This window comes from Aedes aegypti, chromosome 2 (genome assembly GCF_002204515.2).
Source record: "Aedes aegypti strain LVP_AGWG chromosome 2, AaegL5.0 Primary Assembly, whole genome shotgun sequence".
Lineage (NCBI taxonomy): Eukaryota > Metazoa > Arthropoda > Insecta > Diptera > Culicidae > Aedes > Aedes aegypti.
The window spans coordinates 436,696,820-436,720,681 of NC_035108.1; the positions used below are offsets into that span (position 1 = coordinate 436,696,820).

A 23,862-nucleotide genomic window follows, 5' to 3' on the forward strand; every position below is an offset into this window, starting at 1 on the left:
AAATCGAAAATCGAAAATCGAAAATCGAAAATCGAAAATCGAAAATCGAAAATCGAAAATCGAAAATCGAAAATCGAAAATCGAAAATCGAAAATCGAAAATCGAAAATCGAAAATCGAAAATCGAAAATCGAAAATCGAAAATCGAAAATCGAAAATCGAAAATCGAAAATCGAAAATCGAAAATCGAAAATCGAAAATCGAAAATCGAAAATCGAAAATCGAAAATCGAAAATCGAAAATCGAAAATCGAAAATCGAAAATCGAAAATCGAAAATCGAAAATCGAAAATCGAAAATCGAAAATCGAAAATCGAAAATCGAAAATCGAAATCGAAAATACAAAAACCAAAAACCAAAAACCAAAATCCACGTCAAAAGTACACAGAAGTCGAAAATCGAAAATAAAAATCCAAAATCCAAAATCCAAAATCCAAAATCCAAAATCCAAAATCCAAAAACCAAAATCCAAAAAATCTACTGCAAATTCAATTTGCAATTCAAATCTCAATCTAAATCAGTGGATGTTTCAGTGAAAAAAGTGCAATCAAAACTGCAATCGAAATTGTAATCCATATCGTATTAAAAATCGCAATCCAACCATAATCCAAATCGTAATTCAGATTGAAATTCAAATCGCAATTCGCAGCGTAGTGCAAACTGCAGCGCAATGCAAACTGCATTTGAAATCCAAATCAAATCTCTATTCATCCCATAAAAATTCAATTTGAAAAGAAATTCAAACCATATTCAACCCAAAATAAATGAAATTTAATTCTAATCTATTTAAATTTACATATATTTTGATCCAGAGACCAATACAACGGGCTCGTTGGTCTAGGGGTATGATTTTCGCTTAGGGTGCGAGAGGTCCCGGGTTCAAATCCCGGACGAGCCCACTCGATTTTTTTTATAGAAATAGCTCTAATGACCATAATGAATCATGAATCATTGTCTGATAAGAGAGAACAGAACACCATCAGCCAACGTTCATGTGACGTTATTTCTAATGAGTATTTGCCGAATTAATGCGCCCTCCATATCGTGCGGATTTGTCATCATAATCTATTTACCCTTATCTCTAGTCACAGAGAGGAACTAATTTAGTCCCACAACTGGTTGCCCTACTTTTATACAGCCGTCTCCGAACCTCGTATCTCCCTCCCTATGCTGATAGGAAAGAACGAAAAAAAGAACCAACACTCAACTGTTGCATTTCTGACTTTTTCATCCCATCAAGCGAGGCGAGAGCCGCAGTTGAAGCGAGAAAAGCTCATCATGCCGCCGTTGCGCCGCATTACCTACTGCTCACTCCACACATATCAAACTAAGTCGCTCAGCAGAACTTTTGGACGCCGAAGACACGAAGCGAAAGTAGGAAAACACTCCGATATCGAGTCGAGGCACAAAACTTGTCTAATCTTTCAACCACGCGGACAGGCATGCACAAGCACAGACCAAGTGAGTCGTTGGCGCAGTGACGTATAGTGAGATCGATTTAGAAGTGTTGGGGACTGTCTGGAAATCATGCTAAAAAATAATTGGATACATGGTTCTAAAATGAGCATATTTCGAGTCACATCGTAGAAGTATTGTAATTGTCTGTGCTATAACACTGTGGAACAGATTTCAGCCAAAATTGCTCATTCTAAAAAAGTTAGAATTTCCGCCGTAGTGGAACATTTCAAGTTTGATATGACGAATAATAGTGCTTGCGACGAAGTAGATCGAACATGACGCGTCATTCTCCAAGGAAAACAAAAAAAAAATACTTGCATTTTTTTTGCATTAAAAAAAATGTTGCCAGAAGAGGGGTTGGTCCTTTAACCCCTCAACAATTAAGAAATTCGCAGAGAAATATAAATCGAATTACTTAAGAAATTCGTTACTACTGTGCACGCCCCTGTCCGAAATTCGGTAAAGCACAAGCTTAACTAATGCCGTCTATCGTTCATCGTCTTCATTCCGCTCTGGGCTACATCCAAAAGCGTTGGATAGAGATAACTAATGAGAAGTTCGCAGCTAGACTGAAACTAGGACAGAGAGTTAGTCGTTGTCGTAGTCGTCTTCGTCATCGTCGCTGCCATTCGCATCTTGGTCCTTGTCTTCATTGTGTCGTCGCAGCTGCCAAGATACCTTGGTCTTGGATTGACTTGGAGACCACCAGCAGGCCCCAAACCATGGCGTGTGGTGGTAGAGCAATTCAACGGGCCGCGAGAAGCATGAGTGAGATAATTTCTTTGTTTTGTGGATTGGGGCATAGGGTGATGATGCTCTTCGGGTTCGAGTGCCATTGATTTTCTCCATTCAAGGTAGTGACTCTAGTCGCCCAATGTACGTTCTACACGTACACTGAAACCTCCATTTACGTAATATTATATAAATAGAATTTTAATGCATTTGAAGCGAAGTAGCTTCAGTATACTTATGAATGTTTTGTATACTCAGAACTGAAGTTTTTGCTGGGCCATATAATAAAAGAGATGTCGTCTTAAACTCATGACATCAATCCATGCTGTTAGGCTTCTTCCAAGTTTATCATATTTTTCCGGTAAAGTTTTGCGACTTTTTGTACAAACAATCTCAAGCCATTTCATTTGTATGTCACACATTTTAATTTGTATAGAAAATTTTTGAAATTACATAGAAACAGAATTTCGAGGGCATGATTTCTTATTTAAATAACAAAAATCCCTTTTTCGCAAGATTCTACTACCCTCAACCCATTACGTAAATCGAGGTTCGGGTGTACTCTATGGAGCGAAAGCCCTCCCCCGCCAAGACCGAAGTCGCACTGAGTGAGCTATTTTTATCGCCTCTGCCTTTGCCGACGAGTGAGTTGGTATTTTTTTTCTCCTCTTCCTCCGGGTGAACGATAAGATGCGACCTTGTTTGCGTTCTATTTCTATTTCTCGCGCGTGTTTAAATTTAATCAACACCACCACCGGCAGCATGGCAATTGTCGTCGCTTGAAAACGCGGATAAGAGGTGACTGCTGGTTGAACTCTAGGTTAAACATCAGCAGCACAGGGTGAAAGATGAACAATGAACAATCGCAAGCTTTGAAGCACGGAAGCACCGAGCCAAATTAGGTTAAGTTTTCATTTTGACACACATGAGAAGTAGTTTTGGAATATATTCATGCCCTCTTTAAGGTGAAACAGTTTGGAATCAAACTTCTTAGATTGCACTAAAAGTTCAAAGGCACTTATCTCGCGAAAAAAGCATCCAACAACAGTGATTTGACTTTTATTTTGACTTTGTGCACTAGCCGAAAGCTTAAAATAAGAAGATCAACTTTGACGACTATTCCTCCAGTTTAGTGCCTTTGAAAACATGAGTAGGGACACAAGTCGTCCATCTTTGGATTCCGAGGTGTTTCACTTTAAACGTTTTTTTATTTGTTTGCTTATAAGATTGATTTTACTCGAACTTTGTTTAATAATTGTAATAGGTTGAATAGTTCAATGCAATATAGATAAAATAGAGTCCTAAATCTCTATCTCAAGTTTATAATAAACACTTGAGATTAAATCAGAAAAACACTTCCACTCTTCTTCTGAGAAATCGGTCAGAAATCTGCCAAAATAATGTCCCGGAGTTCTTGTACAGATATATTCAGGATTTGATTCTAGCTTTTTCTCTGATTATGTTATCTTTCATATGCAAAACTTATGATACTTCTACTCTTTATTTATTGCAAAAATTCCTCCGCAAACTACTCAAAATATTTCTCAAGTATTTTTATTGGATTCTCTTAGGAATACAGGTATGTTCCGTTTTTATCAACACAATCGGCTATTTTCATTTGACAAAAATGGAACCGTGACAAAAACGAAATAATTTTCTTAGACAAAATATTTTACAAAACTGAAAAAATGTCAGTTTTAACAGGAAAGTACACATTTTCATCAGATACATGCGTGGTATTGATGTTTAGGGGCTGTGCGTAGCATTTCGATCGTTCATTCGTATATGTCCGTAGTGTAATCAATGGCTATGATTTTGCGATAGACCCTTAATAGTTATAGTTTTACTTTTGGTTAGAATGCTAATAGATGTATTATGTGATATTTAAACGATAATCACATGTATAATGCACTATGATATGGATAATAACTGTAAAAATGGCGAATGCGAAAGTGTGTTGAGTTGATCATTTTTTATATCAAGAAAATATATACAATTTCATCCTTTCCTCCTTTTCACTTTTTCCTTCTAACAACTAGAGAAGAGCCTGTTTCTCAGATTAGTGTTACAATAAACACTCCAGCATATCAACTGAAAGCTTTCATTGCCACATGTATGTTATTTTTTTTTTTAATTTGTAGTAACACGAAGATACTGTATGCCCTAGCATGTCGAGAAAATTGGCAATTAGAAAACATCCTCGCTAGCCGGGATTTGAAACCCCCACTTAACGAGAATTTAGGGGTGATAATCTTTTCGGGTTAGAAATTTCCTCGACTTTCCAGGGCATAAAGTATTTTCGTACCAGACAGACAATATTCACATGCAAAAATGGTCAATCGGCTAGGAAAGCTCTCAGTTATTAATTGTGAAAATGGTCATTAGAAAACCAAACTGAATATCAGGCCCTGTCTCAGTTGGGACGTTGTGCCAGAAAAGAAGAACTCGACGAGAAATTCCTTAACCGATAACACAGCGGAACAATTTTTTGTCTCAAAATACCGCTATTTACTTTATTTGATGTCACTGCTTTTATTGCCGTTATCAAAAACGTTCTAGCACGTCTGCAACTGTTGAAAATGCATTATTTATCTATTTCATGCAACTTTATCAGCTTGTATGTAGATTTAAATTTACAACATAAATGAGTTTTTGATTGTTAATCGTAGTCAATCAACGAAGTTTGTAATACTTCCGTAACTATAAAAGGGTACTTTTTGATTAATTACAAAAGTATCGCGCCTCAATAAAAAAACAACTACTTATTTTGTGTGGAGGCTGCAAGCATGCTAAAAAATCGATAAAATTGATATTAGTCCGGCAATTACGATAAATTGTATCTAATACCAAAGTTTAGGTTCAATTTGCAAGTTAGAAGGAATTTAAAAAAAAAATCATAGTTTAAATTTCATTGAAACAACAAAAAACCGGGATTTTCACAACTTTATGACGATCTGTAGCAAGAATTTGTGACGTGCTAGGAGAAGAGCACCACTTTTCGACCTAGCACTAATTTTCGACCTAGCAATCCGAAAATTGGCACAGAATAATTATAGGTCAAAAATGAGTGCTTTTCCCCTAGTAAATTTCATGTATCGTGCGCTGTTTTCCATACATTAATGACACTTGAGGTACTGGAGCAAAATCAAAGTGCAGAGAAAAATGTACTGTGATCTGTCAGCTTACAGCTGAATACCACCAATAGCTGGACGAGCGGATAAGTGAGGTCAATGTGAGCGAAAACCTCAACAATCTATGGGATGCAATCCATGGTGAGTGAAACAGCGCGAGAAGTGATAGGTACTGCTCGAAGACGCCCCAGAAGCGGATGGTTCAACAAGGAGTGCCAGAGGGTGACGGATGAGAAGAACGTGGCCAGACGTCGGATGTTAGTGTCTGGTACCAGGCTGAACAGAGAGCGGTACAGGGAAGCAAGATTAGCCGAAAAGCGAATCCATCGCAGGAAGAAAAAAGAGTTTGATGAGAACGTGATAGCCGATGCGCAAAACTGTTTGGAACAGAACGATATGCGACGATTCTATGAAACTGTCAATGGCGTGCGGAGAAAGTCAGCGCCGTCTCCCGTCATGTGCAACGACCGGGAAGGTAATTTGCTACAGATAAAACGATGGTGGCTACCAGGTGGAAAGAGCACTTCGAAACGTTAATGAATGGAGGGAACGATAGAGCATCGGAGTACAGAATGAACATCGACAACGACGGTCAAGCTGTGGAGCCTCCATCTCTAGATGAGGTTAAGAAGGCGATTAAAGAGCTGAAGAACAACAAGGCTGCAGGGAAGGATGAGCTCCCGGCCGAACTTCTCAAGCACGGTAGTGAGCAGCTGCATAGAATAATTCACCATATACTACTAAGGATATGGGAGGAAGAAGAACTGCCTGCTAGCTGGATGGATGGCCTCATTTGCCCTCTCTTCAAAAAAGGGCATAGATTGGAGTGCGCCAATTACCGAGGAATAACGCTCCTCAATTCGGCGTACAAAATAATGTCACGTATTCTTTTCAACAGATTGAGACCGCTTGAAGAGTCCTTCGTCGGCGAATACCAAGCTGGTTTTCGTGAGGGCCGATCGGATCAAATGTTTATCCTGCGACAGATCCTCGATAAATTCCGGGAGTACAACTTGCAGACTCATCATCTGTTCATTGATTTCAAGGCAGCGTACGATTCAGTTAAAAGAAACGAATTGTGAGAAATAATGATGGAACATGGCTTTCCGACGAAGCTGATTAGACTGATTTGTGCAACGTTGGAAGGATCCAAATTAAGTATACGTGTTGCGGATGAGATTTCCACATCCTTCGTAACCTTGGACGGATTGAAGCAGGGCGATGCACTTTCAAACTTATTGTTCAACATAGCGTTAGAAGGAGCAATGAGGAGAGCTTGCGTGCATAGGAGTGGCACTATTATCACACGTTCGTATATGCTCCTTGGTTTTGCGGACGATATCGACATAATCGGGATTAATCGCCGAGCCGTGGAAGAGGCATACGTGCCTTTTAAAAGGGAAACAACGCGAATTGGGCTCATTATCAATACCACGAAGACAAAGTACATGGTCGCTGGTAGACATCGTGGGCCCATAGGTGATGTTGGTAGTGAGGTGTTGATAGGTGGTGATATTTTTGAAGTAGTTGAAGAATTTGTGTACCTTGGAACTCTAGTGACTTGCGATAATGATGTTACCCGCGAGGTTAAAAGGTGTATTGCAGCTGCGAGTCGGGCTTTTTACGGACTTCGTAACCAGCTAAAGTCCCGCAGCTTACAGACGAAGACCAAACTCGCGTTGTACAAGACTCTAATTCTTCCGGTAGCTCTGTATGGCCACGAATCTTGGACGTTGAAAGAGGTCGACCGGAGAGCTTTTGGGTTCTTTGAACGTAAAGTGCTGCGAACAATACTCGGCGGTAAATTGGACAATGGCATCTGGCGGCGTCGCATGAATCACGAGTTATACCAAGTCTATAATGAAATGGATATTGTTAAGCGAATAAAACACGGCAGGCTGCGGTGGGCTGGGCATGTAGCTCGCATGTCGGAGGAACGTCAAGCTAAACTAATATTAAGCAGAGAACCAGGGAGAGGCCGTCGCCTCCGTGGAAGGCCGCGCACCGGGTGGCTTGTTGCAGTTGAGGAGGATTTAAGGTCACTCAACGTTCAGGGCAACTGGAAGCGATTGGCCCAGGACCGGGTCCAATGGAGAAGGCTTCTTCATTCGGCTTAGATTCAACGCAATAGCAAGGAATTGTTGCCCATCAAGTATCAAGTTAGTAAGATCTGTCAAACTTGGGTAACGAAAGTTTGAGCTTCACTATAACGTCTTTATTTCGTCTCTGGTATAATGGTTATCGCTTCTACTTCCATGGCAGAATATCTAGAGTTCATTTCCTGGTCCATCACTTATAACAATGAATTGAACATTGTCTGAACGAATATGTCTATTACATTTACATCGAACATTATATGATGCCATGTTTCATAAGAAGAAGAAAGATATCTGAAGCTCTAAACGTACTTAATTCAATAAATTACAATCTCCAGCTGTCGCTTGGACGTGGCCAGGACAACCCGGTTTGTTGAAGGATGTGCCAATATTGTCTAGCAGCGCTAGTTAAGCTTGAAAACTCTGTTTGGATTGCGTTCGAGAAAAAGGCAACCCTCATTAAATAGAATAGGACACCTACGATACAACACCACAGTGAAACCTCCATGAGTCGATATTGAAGGGACCATCGACTCATGGAAATATCGAGTCATGGAACATAAATCCTTTGGAAAGGTGTTTCAAGGGACCATCATAGTAACCATGAAATTTGGTTTCTAGTATGGTTCCATTAGTCGATATCGAGTCATGGAACATCGACTCATGGAGGTATTACTGTAATAAAATGTCAAAAATACAACCCTGAGGCGTTTGAAAAACATTTGGCTTGCTTCAAAATAAGTCATTAGTTTATATTCTAAAAAATCAATATAAATAAAAATTTTCGATATTTTTGTGTTGATAAAAACGGAATAAATTTGTTGAAGACATTGGAACGTGACAAAATCGGAACGTTATCAAAACGGAACATACCTGTACCAGAGACAAATAGAGACCTCCATGTCCCTTGCAATTACCTAAAATTTTATGGTACATAAGGTAATAGAGCAAAATCTAGAATGCCGTCAAAAGTATACGGCGGTCTGAGCCCGAGTGGGACGGACCTACCTGTACAGTAAATGTTTATTTCAGGAATCAATTTTTTTTTTCAATATTCTTTTTTATTTTATTAATTAGTATTTTTTTGGTATATCATCAAGGTTTTTCTTCAGACATTACTCCTAATAAAGATTGGACTCGGAAAAAAATGCGACACTTTGTTTTGGGTGTAACTTTTTCTCGCGAGGGTAAAAAACAATGAAATTTTGAGTAATACTAGTTTAGAGTGTTATGTTTATGTGTGCAAATTTATCTCGATCTGTCAAATAGGTTTCAAGATGCATTCGAAAGAAGAAGAGCTACGCCAGCAAATCTTACCCGGAAATACCGAAAGATAAGTCAGTATTCTAAGCATAACTCGAACCTTCCCACCCACGACTTGGCCTAAAAGGTCAATTCGTCGGAGTGCTTCGTCCAGGCTACGTGTTTTTAAGGTCAGGAAGGCACCAAACCAGACTAAAAAGCAAAACACGTTGGCCAAATTGCGTGCGCGGAAGCTGTACCGTGAGTGCCTGGTCAAGCCAGGCTGTCTCGTCATGGACGACGAGACATCAAGGCGGACACCAAACAAATCTCCGGCCTCGAGTTTTATGTCGGTACGTCCTGCATGGAGGTTAAGGGCGTTAAGGTGAAGATGAATCGAAGCCAAACCTCAAATTTCCAAGAGCACAAATCTGGAGAACCGAAAATCCATTTAAGCTGAAAACTTAATCGATTGGTCACTTGCTGGTGGTGTTCGGTTTTCGAGATTTGTGCTCTTGAAAAATTGAGGTTTGGCTAAGATTCATCTTCACCTTAATGTGGTCCCGAAGGAGGCAAACCCGCCAAATGCACCAGAACTACGTCGGATCGAAAAGTTTTGGGCGATAATGAAGAAGAAATTGAAGAAAAGCGGAAAACATTCAAAACCGATGAAGCTTTGAAGAAAAACTGGGATAAATTGTGCAAGAAAGATAGGTGAAGATCTCATCAGCAGTGTTAAGAGTAGAGTTACTGTGCACGTGCTGCAGCCTTAGGTGCAGGAGCCTCATTGCTTGCAAGCGCACGGGAGCGCTGTACATTGTGAGACCTTTTTTGGTGCGCCTCATTTTTTTTGAGATGTGTCTCACAGCGGTCTCATGCGCTCCGTCACATGTGCTGTTTAAAATTCAGCACAATAATTTAAGTGATTACAAAAGTTTTCAACGAGGATCGAAATTGTAACTCTTGGATCGCGAGTCTTCGACCATATCATGTAAGCCATCTAGACACCTGCATAATGAGGCGAAAATAGCTGTAGAGGCTCTTCGTTACTAAGCAGTTGTTTCACAACTTGGATACCGATGGCGAGCCGTAGCGCCGAACAGCGCATGAGACGAGTCTCCCCGAGAGCACATCACCTAGCGCGCGCTTTTAGGATTTTCGTGAGCCTCGTTCTAGCGCAGCACACTAGGATTCCGATGAGCTGAGAGACGGTTTGGTTGGAGGCTCGTCAGTACATTTATGTGCTCCTGAGAAATATGTAACTCTAGTTAAGAGAAATGTACAAGCATTCAGCTTGGGGGAGGAAATTCAATAAATAAATTATATCGAAAAATTTACATATAGTTATCACATCCCCAGTCCAGTCTTTACTAATTCTTGTACAATATGAGGTAGAGCCATGAATTATTTTGCTTGTGAATGAATTTGAGTCGTTGTTGTATTTATTTTTTGTATATTAAAGTAATCACCAGAATTAAAACAAATTGTCAGTTAATACAACCTATTTGTATTTGAGTTCTTTGATTGTTTGTTGTTTTGGTTGCTTAGTCCTACCAATATTACAATACATCCTTGCATTAAAATCTTTATATTTCATGAATCTTTGAAAAACATACTTGTTGGTTTGTGTTAAATATAAAAGAAGGGCTTTTAAACAATTACTAAATAATATTATCAAACCTTTCGACTATAAAAGTCGTCAAAACTGAACCACAAATATATCAAAGATTAAAAACATATTCGTCCAAAATGAATTTTTGTATTCCAAATATGTGCAGGATGTTAATTTTAAGCATAGGACCAGTTTTAAAACTCGAAATCTGCTTTGAATTATCTTAAATTTTATGAATCCCTTTTAAATCCTGCATTGTGATTTCTCTCCCTATTATACACTTCTCCAACATTAAGAACGTTTTCCGCAACGACGATAATGGAAACAACAGCTTCGAGAAGAAGAAAAAAAAAATGGATTTTTACGGTGTGGTAAAACATTTTCTGCACGAGTGCCGTTGAAAACTGAACGGTCGACCGGAACTCCGTCACCGAGGAGGATCGCCGTCCATTCATCCCTAGAACTCTAACGGGCGGTCAGTCAACGTGAGCTCAGGAAAATGTTCTCCTGCTCGTACATTCACCCCACAGATATGGATATGTGTTGGATTAAATACAAAATTTCTCGTCGTTTATGCATTTCGCCCACATAAACTATTAGTGTTTTCGATATAGCAAACAATAATACATAATGAAATTTATACATTGGTTCTGACTTTTTTAATAAAATGTCAACCATATTCCAGAAACCGTTGATCCTTTACTTCGGGTATTCGAACCATACTACCATATGTAGTATAACTGCAGTTATCAATGAAAAGGCGTTTCAAAATCAAACGCCAAAATGTTTGCTTTCATTTGTACGCCGTTTATTTATATAACTCGCAGATAAATCACTAAACCATAATGTGAGTTCGTTTGATTCATAACACTGCGGAACCCTTTTTTGTCTCAAGCAACAAAATACCGCTCAAAACCTGCCGTTTTCAAATATATCATAGCACGTCTTGTTTTTGAGATATTGACTATTAAAAATGAAGAAATTGCCGATTTCATCCAACTTGCATGTAAGTTTGCTAACTTGTATAGCACTTTATTTGCTTAATTTACCGCAGAACTCAAATTTCATGTGTCTAACAATATATAACAACAAAGTTCATAATAATTTCGATGCTCAAAAGTAATTTTTCCATGGTTCAGAAAAGTGTTGTATTTTGCAATATAAGAGAAACGAAGAATTTTGTATAGAGACTACAATCTTGTTGAAAAAGTTGATTTAATCTAAATATAACCGTGTAATGATTTAATTAAACTTCACCGACCTCAGCAAAATGAATCTCAAACGTTTACCAAGATCTCGGGAGTATTTATACCAATATTCGGCAAATAATTATCATAATATCAGCTGTTGGGTTCTCGTCTAATCCGTATACCGTAGTTGATTTCCAAAATTAGGTTTGGAATTTATTCTTCTCTCTCACTAATGCACTTCTGTTGGATAGACAACCTTCCTCATTTCTATCGTAATCGACAATATTTTTACATGCAAATTTTTAAAATCAAGATACATATATTCATGAAAACAAGTATAATGTCGAGTCTAGTACACGACACTGAAGACGTGTAAGGCCGTTGTGGTCGAAATACACACTCCTGTCAAAGGATTCAGGATTATAGGCTTCCACTAAACAGCTTGAAGATTTATTATAATCTTAATTTGCAGTACCTATCCGGGCGGAAATTTGGTTTTGTACAGCGTCACAATGAATCTTTTCTTAGTTGAATCATAACTGTGAGGTTAACTGTATCGGTAGTGTATCCTCGTACACGTGCTACACTAGATTTCGAGCAGGGCGAGGTGCGATACCGGTCGTAAATTATGCAATCGAATGCGAGCTGATTCGATTGGGTCAATTTTATTCCCAGATCTGAGCTTTGTCGATTCTCGCCAACGGCCATCAGGAGGCGAGTGAAATTGAGAAAGTCAAGTTTGTTGGACCATGTTTGACCATGTTCGGGTGTTGAAGCTGGTTTGGTTCGGTGGGAGAAAGGGAGGCAACGGAACGGGTAAATATATGTTAACCCTCGGGAGGCCGCTTGCTTGATAGGAAGTTTATTTGATTGAGAAAGTTTTATATGTGGGAAGAGAATCGAGGGCAGCGACGCGGCGATTGCTCGATCCTCTTGGTGAGGTGATGAATGATTGAACGGTCCTACATAAGACGATTGGTTAAATTTATTTAAGTTTTCAGTCAGACCTATGTGACTTGTGAGCTGAGAAGCAAACTCTTTCTCATATAGGACGAAACGCCAGAAAGAAGTAGAAGAATGTATAAAATTTTGAATCGCACGGAATTCACAGATTAAAGAGCAAGTTTGATACCGAAGTAGATAGTGTAACATGAGTACTTTTCATTAGATTTGTAATGGCCAGTGTATTCACTGATATAGCATTTTAGCTGAAACATTCCACGTGACCTCTCCATTCACATCGAAGGGGGTATAGCTCAGTGGTAGAGCATTCGACTGCAGATCGAGAGGTCCCCGGTTCAAACCCGGGTGCCCCCTCGCTGAAATCATTTTTGTGGAACACAATACTATAAGCATTGAGATGATTGTTGAAAATATTAGGGCAGTTGTTAATTACACCTATCGTTTGTCTGGTGAGTTGCAAGCTTAGTGTCAATGATGATGTCGCGCTACACGATAAGTGTTCATCTGCAACAACCAGACAGCTCACCAATCCACCCCGAGGTGGATCGTGCTGAGTTGTTGAGTTGAAGGAGAGCGAAAGAAGGAAGGCACAAAAGTCTGTTTGACAGCTCTGCAGAAAGCGCGTGCGCACGGAAAGAGCGCCAGTTCAGCAGCTCGATTTGCAATGATCGGTTATTATTATTATTTTTCCGCTTTTGGATATTCTATGGTTTGGTTGATCGATGTTAAAGTTTGTTTTAAAAGCAGCTCCACTTATTTTGAAACATGTTGCCGTGTACAATAGTAGACAACACAACTAATTTAATTAAAATAATTTGAAATTATAATTAGTACATAAACAAAAGGGGAAGAACGTTTAGGCTGATTGTGCATTACGATAAAATCTCTTAAGCAATGCTCGTTGTTGGTTCTTGTGGAAGGATCAACATGTTCGGCTTAACGAATCTTATTTTAAATATCGAATAACACCACATGCAATTGAACAAAAAGGATGTGATTACAATAGACTTTTGATATTTTCAATTCTGAACCACCGCAAAAAAAAATATTGGGAATCAAAATTCTCCTGAGAGGGATGATGTGGTGGAGGCTCATTCTAATTAATATTGTCGTTCAATTATGGGGATAAATTAAAATTGTTATTGTAAATATTGATACAGCACAATTCAAGTATTTAAATATCAAATAGCAAACATAGATATGGTCGGTGTTCAGACAGACTGAACCAAGTGTTTTTTTTTTTCAATCGAGTAAGAAAAATGTACCCCAAACATGTGAAACATCAAAATATTATAGATATTTACTGTAATAATGGAACTTGTCTATTTGATGATACATTTGCATCAAAATAACATGGAAGATTTCAGTTTCTCTTCTGCTTCAGTCTGCATCGGACGCAGTAGCAGTTTGCTCCCGGTGTATCGTAGCCAACCAACAGTTCTTTGTTCAGAACGGCCTTTGTCCGTGTGGTTAACGTTTGGTAAAAAAAAATTGCGTATTGCTTGCCATGGACGCGGTTTGCAATACAGTACAATTCAAATTCCCCGGCGGTGCTCCACAACCGTCATGGGAAGAAATTGCTGAGTTCGTGAAACAGTTGCATTCGGACCCAATGCAAATTGAAGCAGTATACAGACTGCCTGGGAGAGCACTTTGTATGAAATACAAAACAGAGGAAGCAATGGAGCAAATGTTGAGGAGACCTGAATCGATAAAATTCACCTACGGTAACGGTAATACTGTGGACGTGCGATTGTCGATTGCGGGGAGAAATATTACCTACGTGCGCGTGTTTGATATCGCTCCGGAGGTACTTGATGATGATTTGGAGATGGTATTTTCTGCTTATGGGAAAGTGGAAAGTATTGTCAGAGAAAGATTTCCAACTGGTCTGGGCCTTGACCACTTGTTCACTGGAGTTCGAGGAGTGCATCTGGAGATTAAAAAGGAAATACCCCCATCTCTTGAGATCGGTGGATGGAAGGCTAGAATTTTTTACGAGGGTCTAAGAGACAAGTGCTTTCTGTGTGGTCTACAGGGACACCATAAAGATGCTTGCCCACAGCGGAAGAACAAGAAAACAAAGCAAAAGAAGAATGGCGGACCGGTGTCCTATGCTGGAGTTGTAGAATCTGGAACGATATTGTTGTCGGATGAAGTGGAGATAATTGAAGAGGAAATTTTGGAAGAAGAAAAAGAAGCGATTTTGCAAAGTATGCAGGAAAGAATGGATCAACAAAAAATTGAACAGCAACGGAAAGAAGAAGAAGAGGCGGAGCAAAGGAGACTTAAGCAGGAAAAGCTGAATGCTGGCATAGCAAAAATAGCCAACGCGTTTCAAGCAGCGATGGATAGACACGACGCGAACGAGCGAAGGGCTAAATTTGCGGCGACAGGATCAACGTCAACGGAAATACTGCGTCCGAAGAAGACAGCAAGAAAAAGTTGATTTTTGTTAGTTTATTATATTGTAAAATTGTAATAATTTCACAATAACGAACGTTGGCTCCGTTAAGTGCAATGCACGCTTGAGCCTTTTAAATAAATGAATTGAAAAAAAAAAAAACATGGAAGATTTAAAATTGATGGAGTTCTTTATATATCCTTAGAGCTCCAAAATTCATCCAGTCTGGTCTGTCTAAACACCGACCATATGATTCTCAAAAACTCATGACAATGGTATTTTACTCTTTGAACTGTTATTTAATTTGTATGTGCTTAAAATATTTATAAATAAAAATTTTTATTGATGTTACGAGCTGTGTCTGCAGTGAAACTTAATGCTACACAAGAAATATATTTGAATCAAAGTATTTTGGTATATAAATCATATGAAAAAAAAATGTTCCAGAAATTACTTTAGAATTCTTTTGGAGCATCTCCCGGGATTCTTCCTTATATCACTCATGAATCCTTCAAATCCTCACTGGGATTGTTCTGAAAATCTTGAGATTATTTCTGAATTTTCTTCCAGATATCGCTTTGAGATTCATCCAAAAAAAAAAAACGTTACCATTCCGGTATTACTTCTGAGATTCTTCCGGATATCCCATTGCGATTGTTCTGGACATATTTTTGGATTTTTTTTTGCAGAACTCTGTATGTGATTTTGCGTTTATCTCCTTAAGGGTTACTTTTGAAATCCAGAAAATTAAATTCTTTGAAATTCTTGAAATTTGTTTTCGAAATACTATGGAAGATTTTAGCAAAAATCCTGATGCAATTCATTTGGATATTTGAATATTGGATTTGAAGATTTTATCTAAAAATGTACGACTCTACTAGAAATTCTTCGAGAATTCCTCCGAAAATAACTGTAGATTTTTATCCGGAAATACTTCATGTATTCTTATGAGAATGCCTCTGGTATTCTTCCGGAAATGACCTGAGATGCTTTCGGAAATCTTTCTGAAATTCTTCAAGAAATTCCACTGAGATTTTTACGCCAATATCTTTGAAATACTTCTGGGACTCTTCCAAAAATCCTGTTGGAGATTTTTTTTCGGATATCTTTCTATTCTAAAATTTTCAATAAATTTTGCTGGGATTGTGCTGTAAAACCTGCTAAGATTCATCCAAAAATACGACTGCCATTCTTCCGGATATCATTCAAGAATTCTACCGGAAGTTTTCGTGAGATTCAACCGTAAATCGTTCTGGTATTTTTCAGAAATTCCATTGAGATTCTTAAAAATATCCTTCTGAAAATTTTCTGAGAATTGCTTTGGGATTATAAAAGGATTTCCAGAAGAATTCCAAGGCGATTTACAGAAGCATAACTTCTGTATGAAGGATTTTCGTTAATATCTGAAATAATCCCATGAGAATTCTAAATCCAAATTACAGTGACATTCAAAAGAATCCCAGAAGTTATTTCGCCAGAATCCCTGAAAGATTTAAAGGAAATTCATAGACATCCAGAAGATTTTATGAATATTTTCCAGAATAATTCCGATGTCCAGATGAACTGCAGAAAGATTCACGGAATAATTTCAAACGGAATTTTCGGAACCATTTGAGAGTAACTTTTAGAAGATTCTCAGAAAAAGAAATCAGTAATCAAAGTAATCGAAAAAATCTCATTGTTTCAAGCAATGCTCGTTGGTTCATGTCGAAGGATCAACATGTTCGGCTTAACGAATCTTATTTTAAATATTGAATAACACCACATACAATTAAACTAGTATGTGATTACAATTCTGAATCACCGCAAAAAAAAATATTGAGAATCACAATCCTTCTGAGAGGGATGATGTGGTGGATGCACATTCTAATTAAAATTGTCGTTCAATAGGGTCCTAAAATGTTTAATGAAATCTTGTTTTTATTTAATAACATGAAAGAGCATGTTACTGCAACTACCTTAGCCATTTTTCCCGCTCAAATAACGGCTATATCATATTTGAAATTTAATTTAAAAATTGAGTCCATAAATGAACCTTGACACTTTTGATCATGTTTGACGTTCGCTTAGTCGACAAAAACACCACAGGGCTTTTAGTTTTAACACTGGGGTTGTTCCTATCTGACATTTCTGGAGGTACACGGAAAGCAAATTATACCCAAAATATGAGTTTAAATCGAGGGGTGTGGCAAAATCTAAAAAAATAATTAAAAAATACTTGTTTTAATTATGAATCGTGGTTTACGGCCAACCAGCCGAGTGGAAGTTTAACAACTACCGAAAAGCTAAACATTACATATAATTTGCAATTGGATTAGATGGACAAATTGATGTGAAGATTTGCGAAAAAGTTACACGTCTTCTCAGTGAGAATCGAACTCACGACTCCCCGATCTCTAGTTGGGGCGCGTTAACCACTACGCCATGAGAGGACTCATGAACGCAGAAGTTAACCTGAATTCGATTTCAGCTCAATAATCACGTGGTCCTCTTTCGCAAAGTGCACCTCTTTCGGAAGAATTAGATGCCCATCCAAACACAACGCTTTCTATATATATCCAATGCCTAGCCCGAGAGCGCATTGTTTTTTAGATATAGGAATAGCACACTACACTAGCCAGCAACTGCGCTGGCTGAGGTATCTATTGTGTGGGCTTCCAATGGGTCGCGACGTTCTCAAACGACCGGTTACGGAACATGAGTCCGTTGCTCGATAAATACTTGTTTTAATTATGAATCGTGGTTTACGGCCAACCAGCCCATTGGAAGCCCACACAATAGAAACCTCAGCCAGCGCAGTTGCTGGCTAGTGTAGTGTGCTATTCCTATATCTAAAAAACAATGCGCTCTCGGGCTAGGCATTGGATATATATAGAAAGCGTTGTGTTTGGATGGGCATCTAATTCTTCCGAAAGAGGTGCACTTTGCGAAAGAGGACCACGTGATTATTGAGCTGAAATCGAATTCAGGTTAACTTCTGCGTTCATGAGTCCTCTCATGGCGTAGTGGTTAACGCGCCCCAACTAGAGATCGGGGAGTCGTGAGTTCGATTCTCACTGAGAAGACGTGTAACTTTTTCGCAAATCTTCACATCAATTTGTCCATCTAATCCAATTGCAAATTATATGTAATGTTTAGCTTTTCGGTAGTTGTTAAATTAAAAAATGTTTTTTGAACTTAAACAAACCAAAAACATTTCTAAAATTTAGTAAATATGTGTTTTTGGCCTAAACTTAAGCGTATGGCACTAAAATTGGGACAGGGCTTTAGGGCCCTATTATGGCGATAAATTAAAATTGTTACTGTTCCATTAATACTTATTTATTATAATTACTTGTAAATATTGATATGCAGTCGACTCTCCACTTCTCGATGTTCTACATCTCGATATCTCTCCCTATGTCGATGATTTCATAAGTCCCTTCAGTCTGCATACATTTTCACTCTCCATATCTCGATATCCTCCTTATCTCGATATCTCCAAATCTCGATGTGTTTCTGTTGATTTTTCGTTCTCAATTTTCTCTCCGTATGTCGATATGACCAATATCGAAGGTTACTAGACCATTTTTTTGGGATTCCAAACAAATTAGGAGCGCAAAATGACGTCTGTTTGTGTATTACTTTCTTGGCAACGGAGTGTTTTTCAATCTAGTATTCATCAAAAATTTGTTCTTTGTCTCGATCTCTCCCTATCTCGATGGCCCCTTCGATATCGAGATGTGGAGAGGCGACTGTAGCATATAAAGAAGACATTGGTCCAGAAATTACTCCAGAATTATTTGGAATTTTCCTCCTGGGATTCTTCCCTAAATCACTTATGAATCCTTCAAAACCTCTCTGGGATTGTTCTGGAAATCTTGAGACTATTTCTGATTTTTCTCTAAGTTCTTCTGGAAATCACAGAATACTTCCAGATATCGCTTTTGGACTCATCTAAAAAAAATCGTTAGCATTCCGGTACTATATCTGAGATTCTCTCGGATATCCTTTGTGATTCTTTTGGACATCTTACTGGAATATTTGCATAAATCTGTATGTGAGTTTGCGTTTATCTCCTTAAGGATTACTTTTGAAATCCTGGAAAATAAAATCGAATCAAAATTCTCGAAGATTCTTTCGGAAATTCAATGGAAGATTCTAAAAAAAATCCTGATGCAATTCTTCTGGATATTTTCAGAGGATTTTGCCAAAAAATGTACTACGACTCTACTACAAATTCGTCGAGAATTCCTCCGAAAATAACTCTGGCCTTTTTCCGGAAATACTTCTGGGATTATTATGATAATACCTCTGGTATTCTTCCGGAAATCGCCTGAGATGCTTTCGGAATCCCTTTAGAATATTTTCGAAAATGCTTCCGAAAATCTTTCTGAAATTATTCTAGAAATGCCACTGAGATTTTAACGTGCATATTCTTGAAATTTGTCTGGGACTCTTCCAAAAATCCTGTAGGAATTCTTCTAAAATATCTCCAGATTTCTTTCTGTTATCCTGCTGGAGGACTTCAAGAGGTCTTGAGCCTTTTTTCAGAAACGTTGCTGTTGAGCCCTTTTTAGCCCGCTCACGCAAAATAACACCACTATCAGAAAGATTGGTGTTAGCTCTTCCTGATAGTGGTATTGGTGAGCGTGATCGAGTTGGATTGGACTCAACAACGTCTTGCAAAGCCAATGTTTACCAATGTCGATGTGCCCTTTTGAAATGTTTGTCCAGAATTGTTCTGGTATTTTGTTTAATTACATTGAGATTCTTAGGGAAAAATATACAGGATTCTTAAAAATATCCATCTGAAAATTCTTCTGGAAATTGCTTTGGAATTAAAGGAGGATTTCCGGGAGAATCCTTGGAAGAATCCCAGGTCGATTTACAGAAGAACCACAGAGAAATCACTAAAATATTATCAGGGAAGGAATTATTTTAAGGATTCTCGTAAATTTCTGAAACAATCTCAGGAGAATGTCAAATGAATTTTGAATGTTTTTTACAGTGATATCCAAAAAAAAATCCCAGAAGTTATTTCGCAAGAATCCCTGAAGATACAAAGAAAAGTCACAGACATCCAGACGATTTCATGAATATTTTCCAGAATAATTAGCTCTTCTGGCTCCAGAAAGATTTACGGAATGATTTCAAATGGAATTTCCAGAACCATTTAAAAGTCACTTTCAAAAGATGATCAGAAAAAGAAATCAGTAATCAAAGAATCTCATAGGTATTTTTTTAAAGTCCCAGTGGTTGTCCGGTAGTTTTCTTGGAGGATTTCCATTTGAACTCAAGAGGGATTTTCAGAAAATTCTGCCAAGGATTTAAGAAAATTTCCAAGGAAAATCACTGATAAATCACGAAAAAAATCAAAAACTCTTCCTTATGAATTTCCAGAAGAATCACAGAGTTTTTTTTTTCTCAAAAAATCTTAGAAAAAAATTCTAAAGAATCACGAAGGAATTTTCGGAAAAATTCTGGATATACAAAATTATCTTACGCAGAAACAATAAAATCAATAGTAATAAATCTGTAAGAATATAAGAAGGATTTCTGTAAGAATACAAGGAGGATTTCCAAACAATTACCGAGGAATTTTCGGATGATTTCCATAAATAAAGATTTAATTTCGGAAGTATTCCACAGGGATTTCTGGGAGAATTCCATTGGGATTTACAAAAGAATTCCAGAAGAATTTCCGAAAGAATCCCAAGAATTTGCACGAAAGAAAGTGAAGTGAAATAATAGATTTTTTTTTAATTATAGTCTCAGGCGTCTTTCCGAGAGTATTTCAGAATAATAGGTATAATCTAAGACATTTTTCGGAAAGAATCTCAAAGGGATTTTTGAAGAACTTTCAAAGAGTTTCACGGAAGAAACTGAAGGATTACGAGGAAAATATCAGAATTTAAATAATAATTTCGACGAAATCCCGAAAAATTTTGTGAGAATCCCCGAACCCAGATTTTTAAAATAGATTCCATTACACTGGAAAGCAATCATGAAATCATTTTCGGAAGAATTCCAGAATTTTACGGCAGAATTTCAGAATTTTACAGCAGAATCCTGAAAGGATTTCCATAATAACCCAAGATGGGTTTCTGGGATAGTCCAATAGGAAGTCCCAAGGAGGTTATTGGAAAAATCAGAGCGATCAAAGAAATAACTACATATAATAATTTCAGAAGGGTTTCTGAAAGAATCTCAGTGGATTTTCAAGATGTCCTCTAGCACCACAACTAATATATACTAATATATATAACTCATTACTTAATTATAAATTGCGTTAAGCTGAGTGTACGCCATCCAGTTTGGGGGCGGATTGACGGTTTCGAAGTGGATTAAAAACAATTATAGGAGAACGTGTGAAAAATACATATGAACTGCGCAGAATACATCAGACCGATTTACCATTGCTGCGCACTTCTAAAAGCATTTTATTTTTATTAAAACGTTTGATAATAGTAGAACGACAATGATCATCAGTTGATTTTACGCTACTGTTTTTTTTTTAAATCACAATCGTTATTTCTTTCCGTGCACGCGCTCGGGAAATGAATCTGGCCATGGTGCAACAACCGCGCTACATTCGATGAATCCTATGCGACAAAAATTGTCGGCGCTATCCGTCAAAATCACTCACCAAAGCCATTTTGGTGGATTTACCATCACAGCTATTATCTTCTTATATAATAAAAATGGAGTGGTGTTTGTATGTTACGAAATGGCTTGAGAACGAATGAACGGATTGACGTGAGTTTTTCACAGTTGCATTCGATAAGGGATCCGACGTGATTGTGCGTGGAAAAAGTTAGGGAAAGTCTCCGGAATAATCGGGAAAACGAGAGGTCCTATTTTGTACGGGGGATAAAATGACGTGTAGCAGCAGCCTACTTGATGGCAAGTCGAAGTCCTACATATATTAGGGGACTATGGATGAGGTAAGACCATCACCCCTTATATATACCAAATAAAATGTCTAAACCGTTTTTAAAGTTGTTACTTTGTACATTACTATTCAAGTATAAAATATAAGCCAAAGCCGCATATTTTTTCAAAATATGTGTGTTTTTATAAATACAACCCGTGATTTTTATCATGCCTTAGACTTTATAAAACGACATGCTGCGTCGAAAAATGATTTATTAATTTTTGATTTTGACATATGAATTGAATTGCTTTGGCGGGCGGTCTTACCCCGTCTTCCCCTATATGATGCGCTCGAGGAAGAGGGATGAATCCAAAACTCTCATGCTGATGATAGTTATCACGATTCTCAATGAAATTTCTTTACTCAAATGAGAATACTCTCCGAATAACACGCAATGAAACTTTTCTTGAGGTCGACCATGAGTATATTTCACAACATTCAAACTATAGGGAGCATCATAGTGTTCCTTTTTCTGATACCTAAAGAGTTTAGAGCAAGTTTGACAAGGAAGTTTGACCACGTTATTCCTATCCACCTCGAACAATTTTTTTGAAAAAAAAAAAAAAAAACTAGTGATCCAGATTTTATATGCTACGATAGGAATGACGTCACATGTTTACACCTAAATTTGATGTTTACCCAAGTGTAAAGCGACCACATATGTCCCGCGAAACGCGGGACACCCTGTCAGATCTCGTTCCCAATTAAACATTATTCGTATTGGATGTGTATTCTACAACGTCTGGTCACCTTACCCAAGTGAAGAGATTGGCTTGTCTTGTTTATGCCATGTCATTAAATAAGCAATCCTTGTTCGGAACTACACATATCTTTCTTTAATTCCGAAGGTGATTTTCAGTAGGGTATTGTTCTTCTTCGTCGTAAGCGCTACTATTCGTCGTATCAAACTTTAAATGTTCCACTACGGCGGATATTCAAACTTACCTGCAACATAGATTCATTATCCAAGTGTAATTTTGTGAAAGCTGTTATGGTTTGCACACTTGTACACCAAAAATGCAATAAAACTTCTGTATTTCGGTAAATAACTTCAGTTCAGTTATCCACTTTGCACTTTTTCACCGAAATCGCATGGACGAACACGATTTGAGAGAAATGCTTAGCGATCAACTGAGCCACACCACTTTCCAACACAAGTTTCTTCCCGCCCCCGTGGGTGACTTACTTCGCCGGGCACTTATTTTCACTATGGAAAACCTTCGTACTTCTTCACTGAAGGATTTCATTCCAATCACACGCCGTAAAACTTCAATAAATCACCTAATTTTACGAAATTTCCTCAACCGCCGCGTATAATTGAGAATGTAAACAAAGTTCAATCCGTCGTACTGAGAAAAAAAAGCATGTGTGCATCAATGTGTGCGCGACGCTCGACGTAAAAATACGGTTCCTTTGATTGTGTTATTTTCGCTGTACTGTGAGCAAATGCCATAAGTGTACGGTCAAAAAGAATTGTGTTCATATGTTCGGGCTGAATTTTGATGACGAACAATTAATTTTAAAGGAAATTAGTATATTCCATCATGCTGAAGGAATGGAGGGAGATGCCCGTAGATCTATATATTCTAGTAAAACATTTTATTATAGCGTTGATGTGTTGTATTTTAACCACTCAATACACACAGTGAGTCGTAAGTTGTGAGACGAATCTGGAAACTGATTGCGACGAAATTGAAAACGATACGACGGATTGAGAATACGGTAAGATGCATTTTCTTTGCATTATTTCCAAAAAGAGATCAAGATTTATCAAAATGTTATTGTACAATGCTAAAGCCGTTTTGAGAAAGAATTGTTTGGCATCGGTTTGTATCATCATCATTCACTGCAATACTGGGAAAATTGCAGTTCTCACTGATCAATGCTTAAAACGATGGATACTAGCACATCACCCTATATCTTTGAATCTACGCAACACTTCGAGTCTAGTACACGACACTGAAGATGGCCTTACAGTTGAGATCGAAATACGCGTGTCAGTCAAATAGTAGTCAAGTAGTCAAATATATAGTACTTAATTCGGGTTTTTCATCTACTTATAGGTATTCCACTAAACAGCTCGAAAATTCAATATCATGACTGGAATATTTACGAAACCG

General features: G+C 37.9%; 1 protein-coding gene and 2 non-coding genes across 4 annotated transcripts in view; 2 read left to right on the forward strand and 1 right to left on the reverse strand.

The window, feature by feature from the left end:
- LOC5567018 (neuronal acetylcholine receptor subunit alpha-7) overlaps window positions 1–23,862 on the reverse strand; it is a 414,734-nt gene that overhangs the window by 230,014 nt on the left and 160,858 nt on the right. The window lies entirely within an intron of this gene.
- On the forward strand, window positions 825–896 carry Trnap-agg. Its single transcript has one exon. It is a non-coding gene; the product is annotated as a tRNA-Pro (tRNA).
- Trnac-gca lies at window positions 12,705–12,776 on the forward strand. Its single transcript has one exon. It is a non-coding gene; the product is annotated as a tRNA-Cys (tRNA).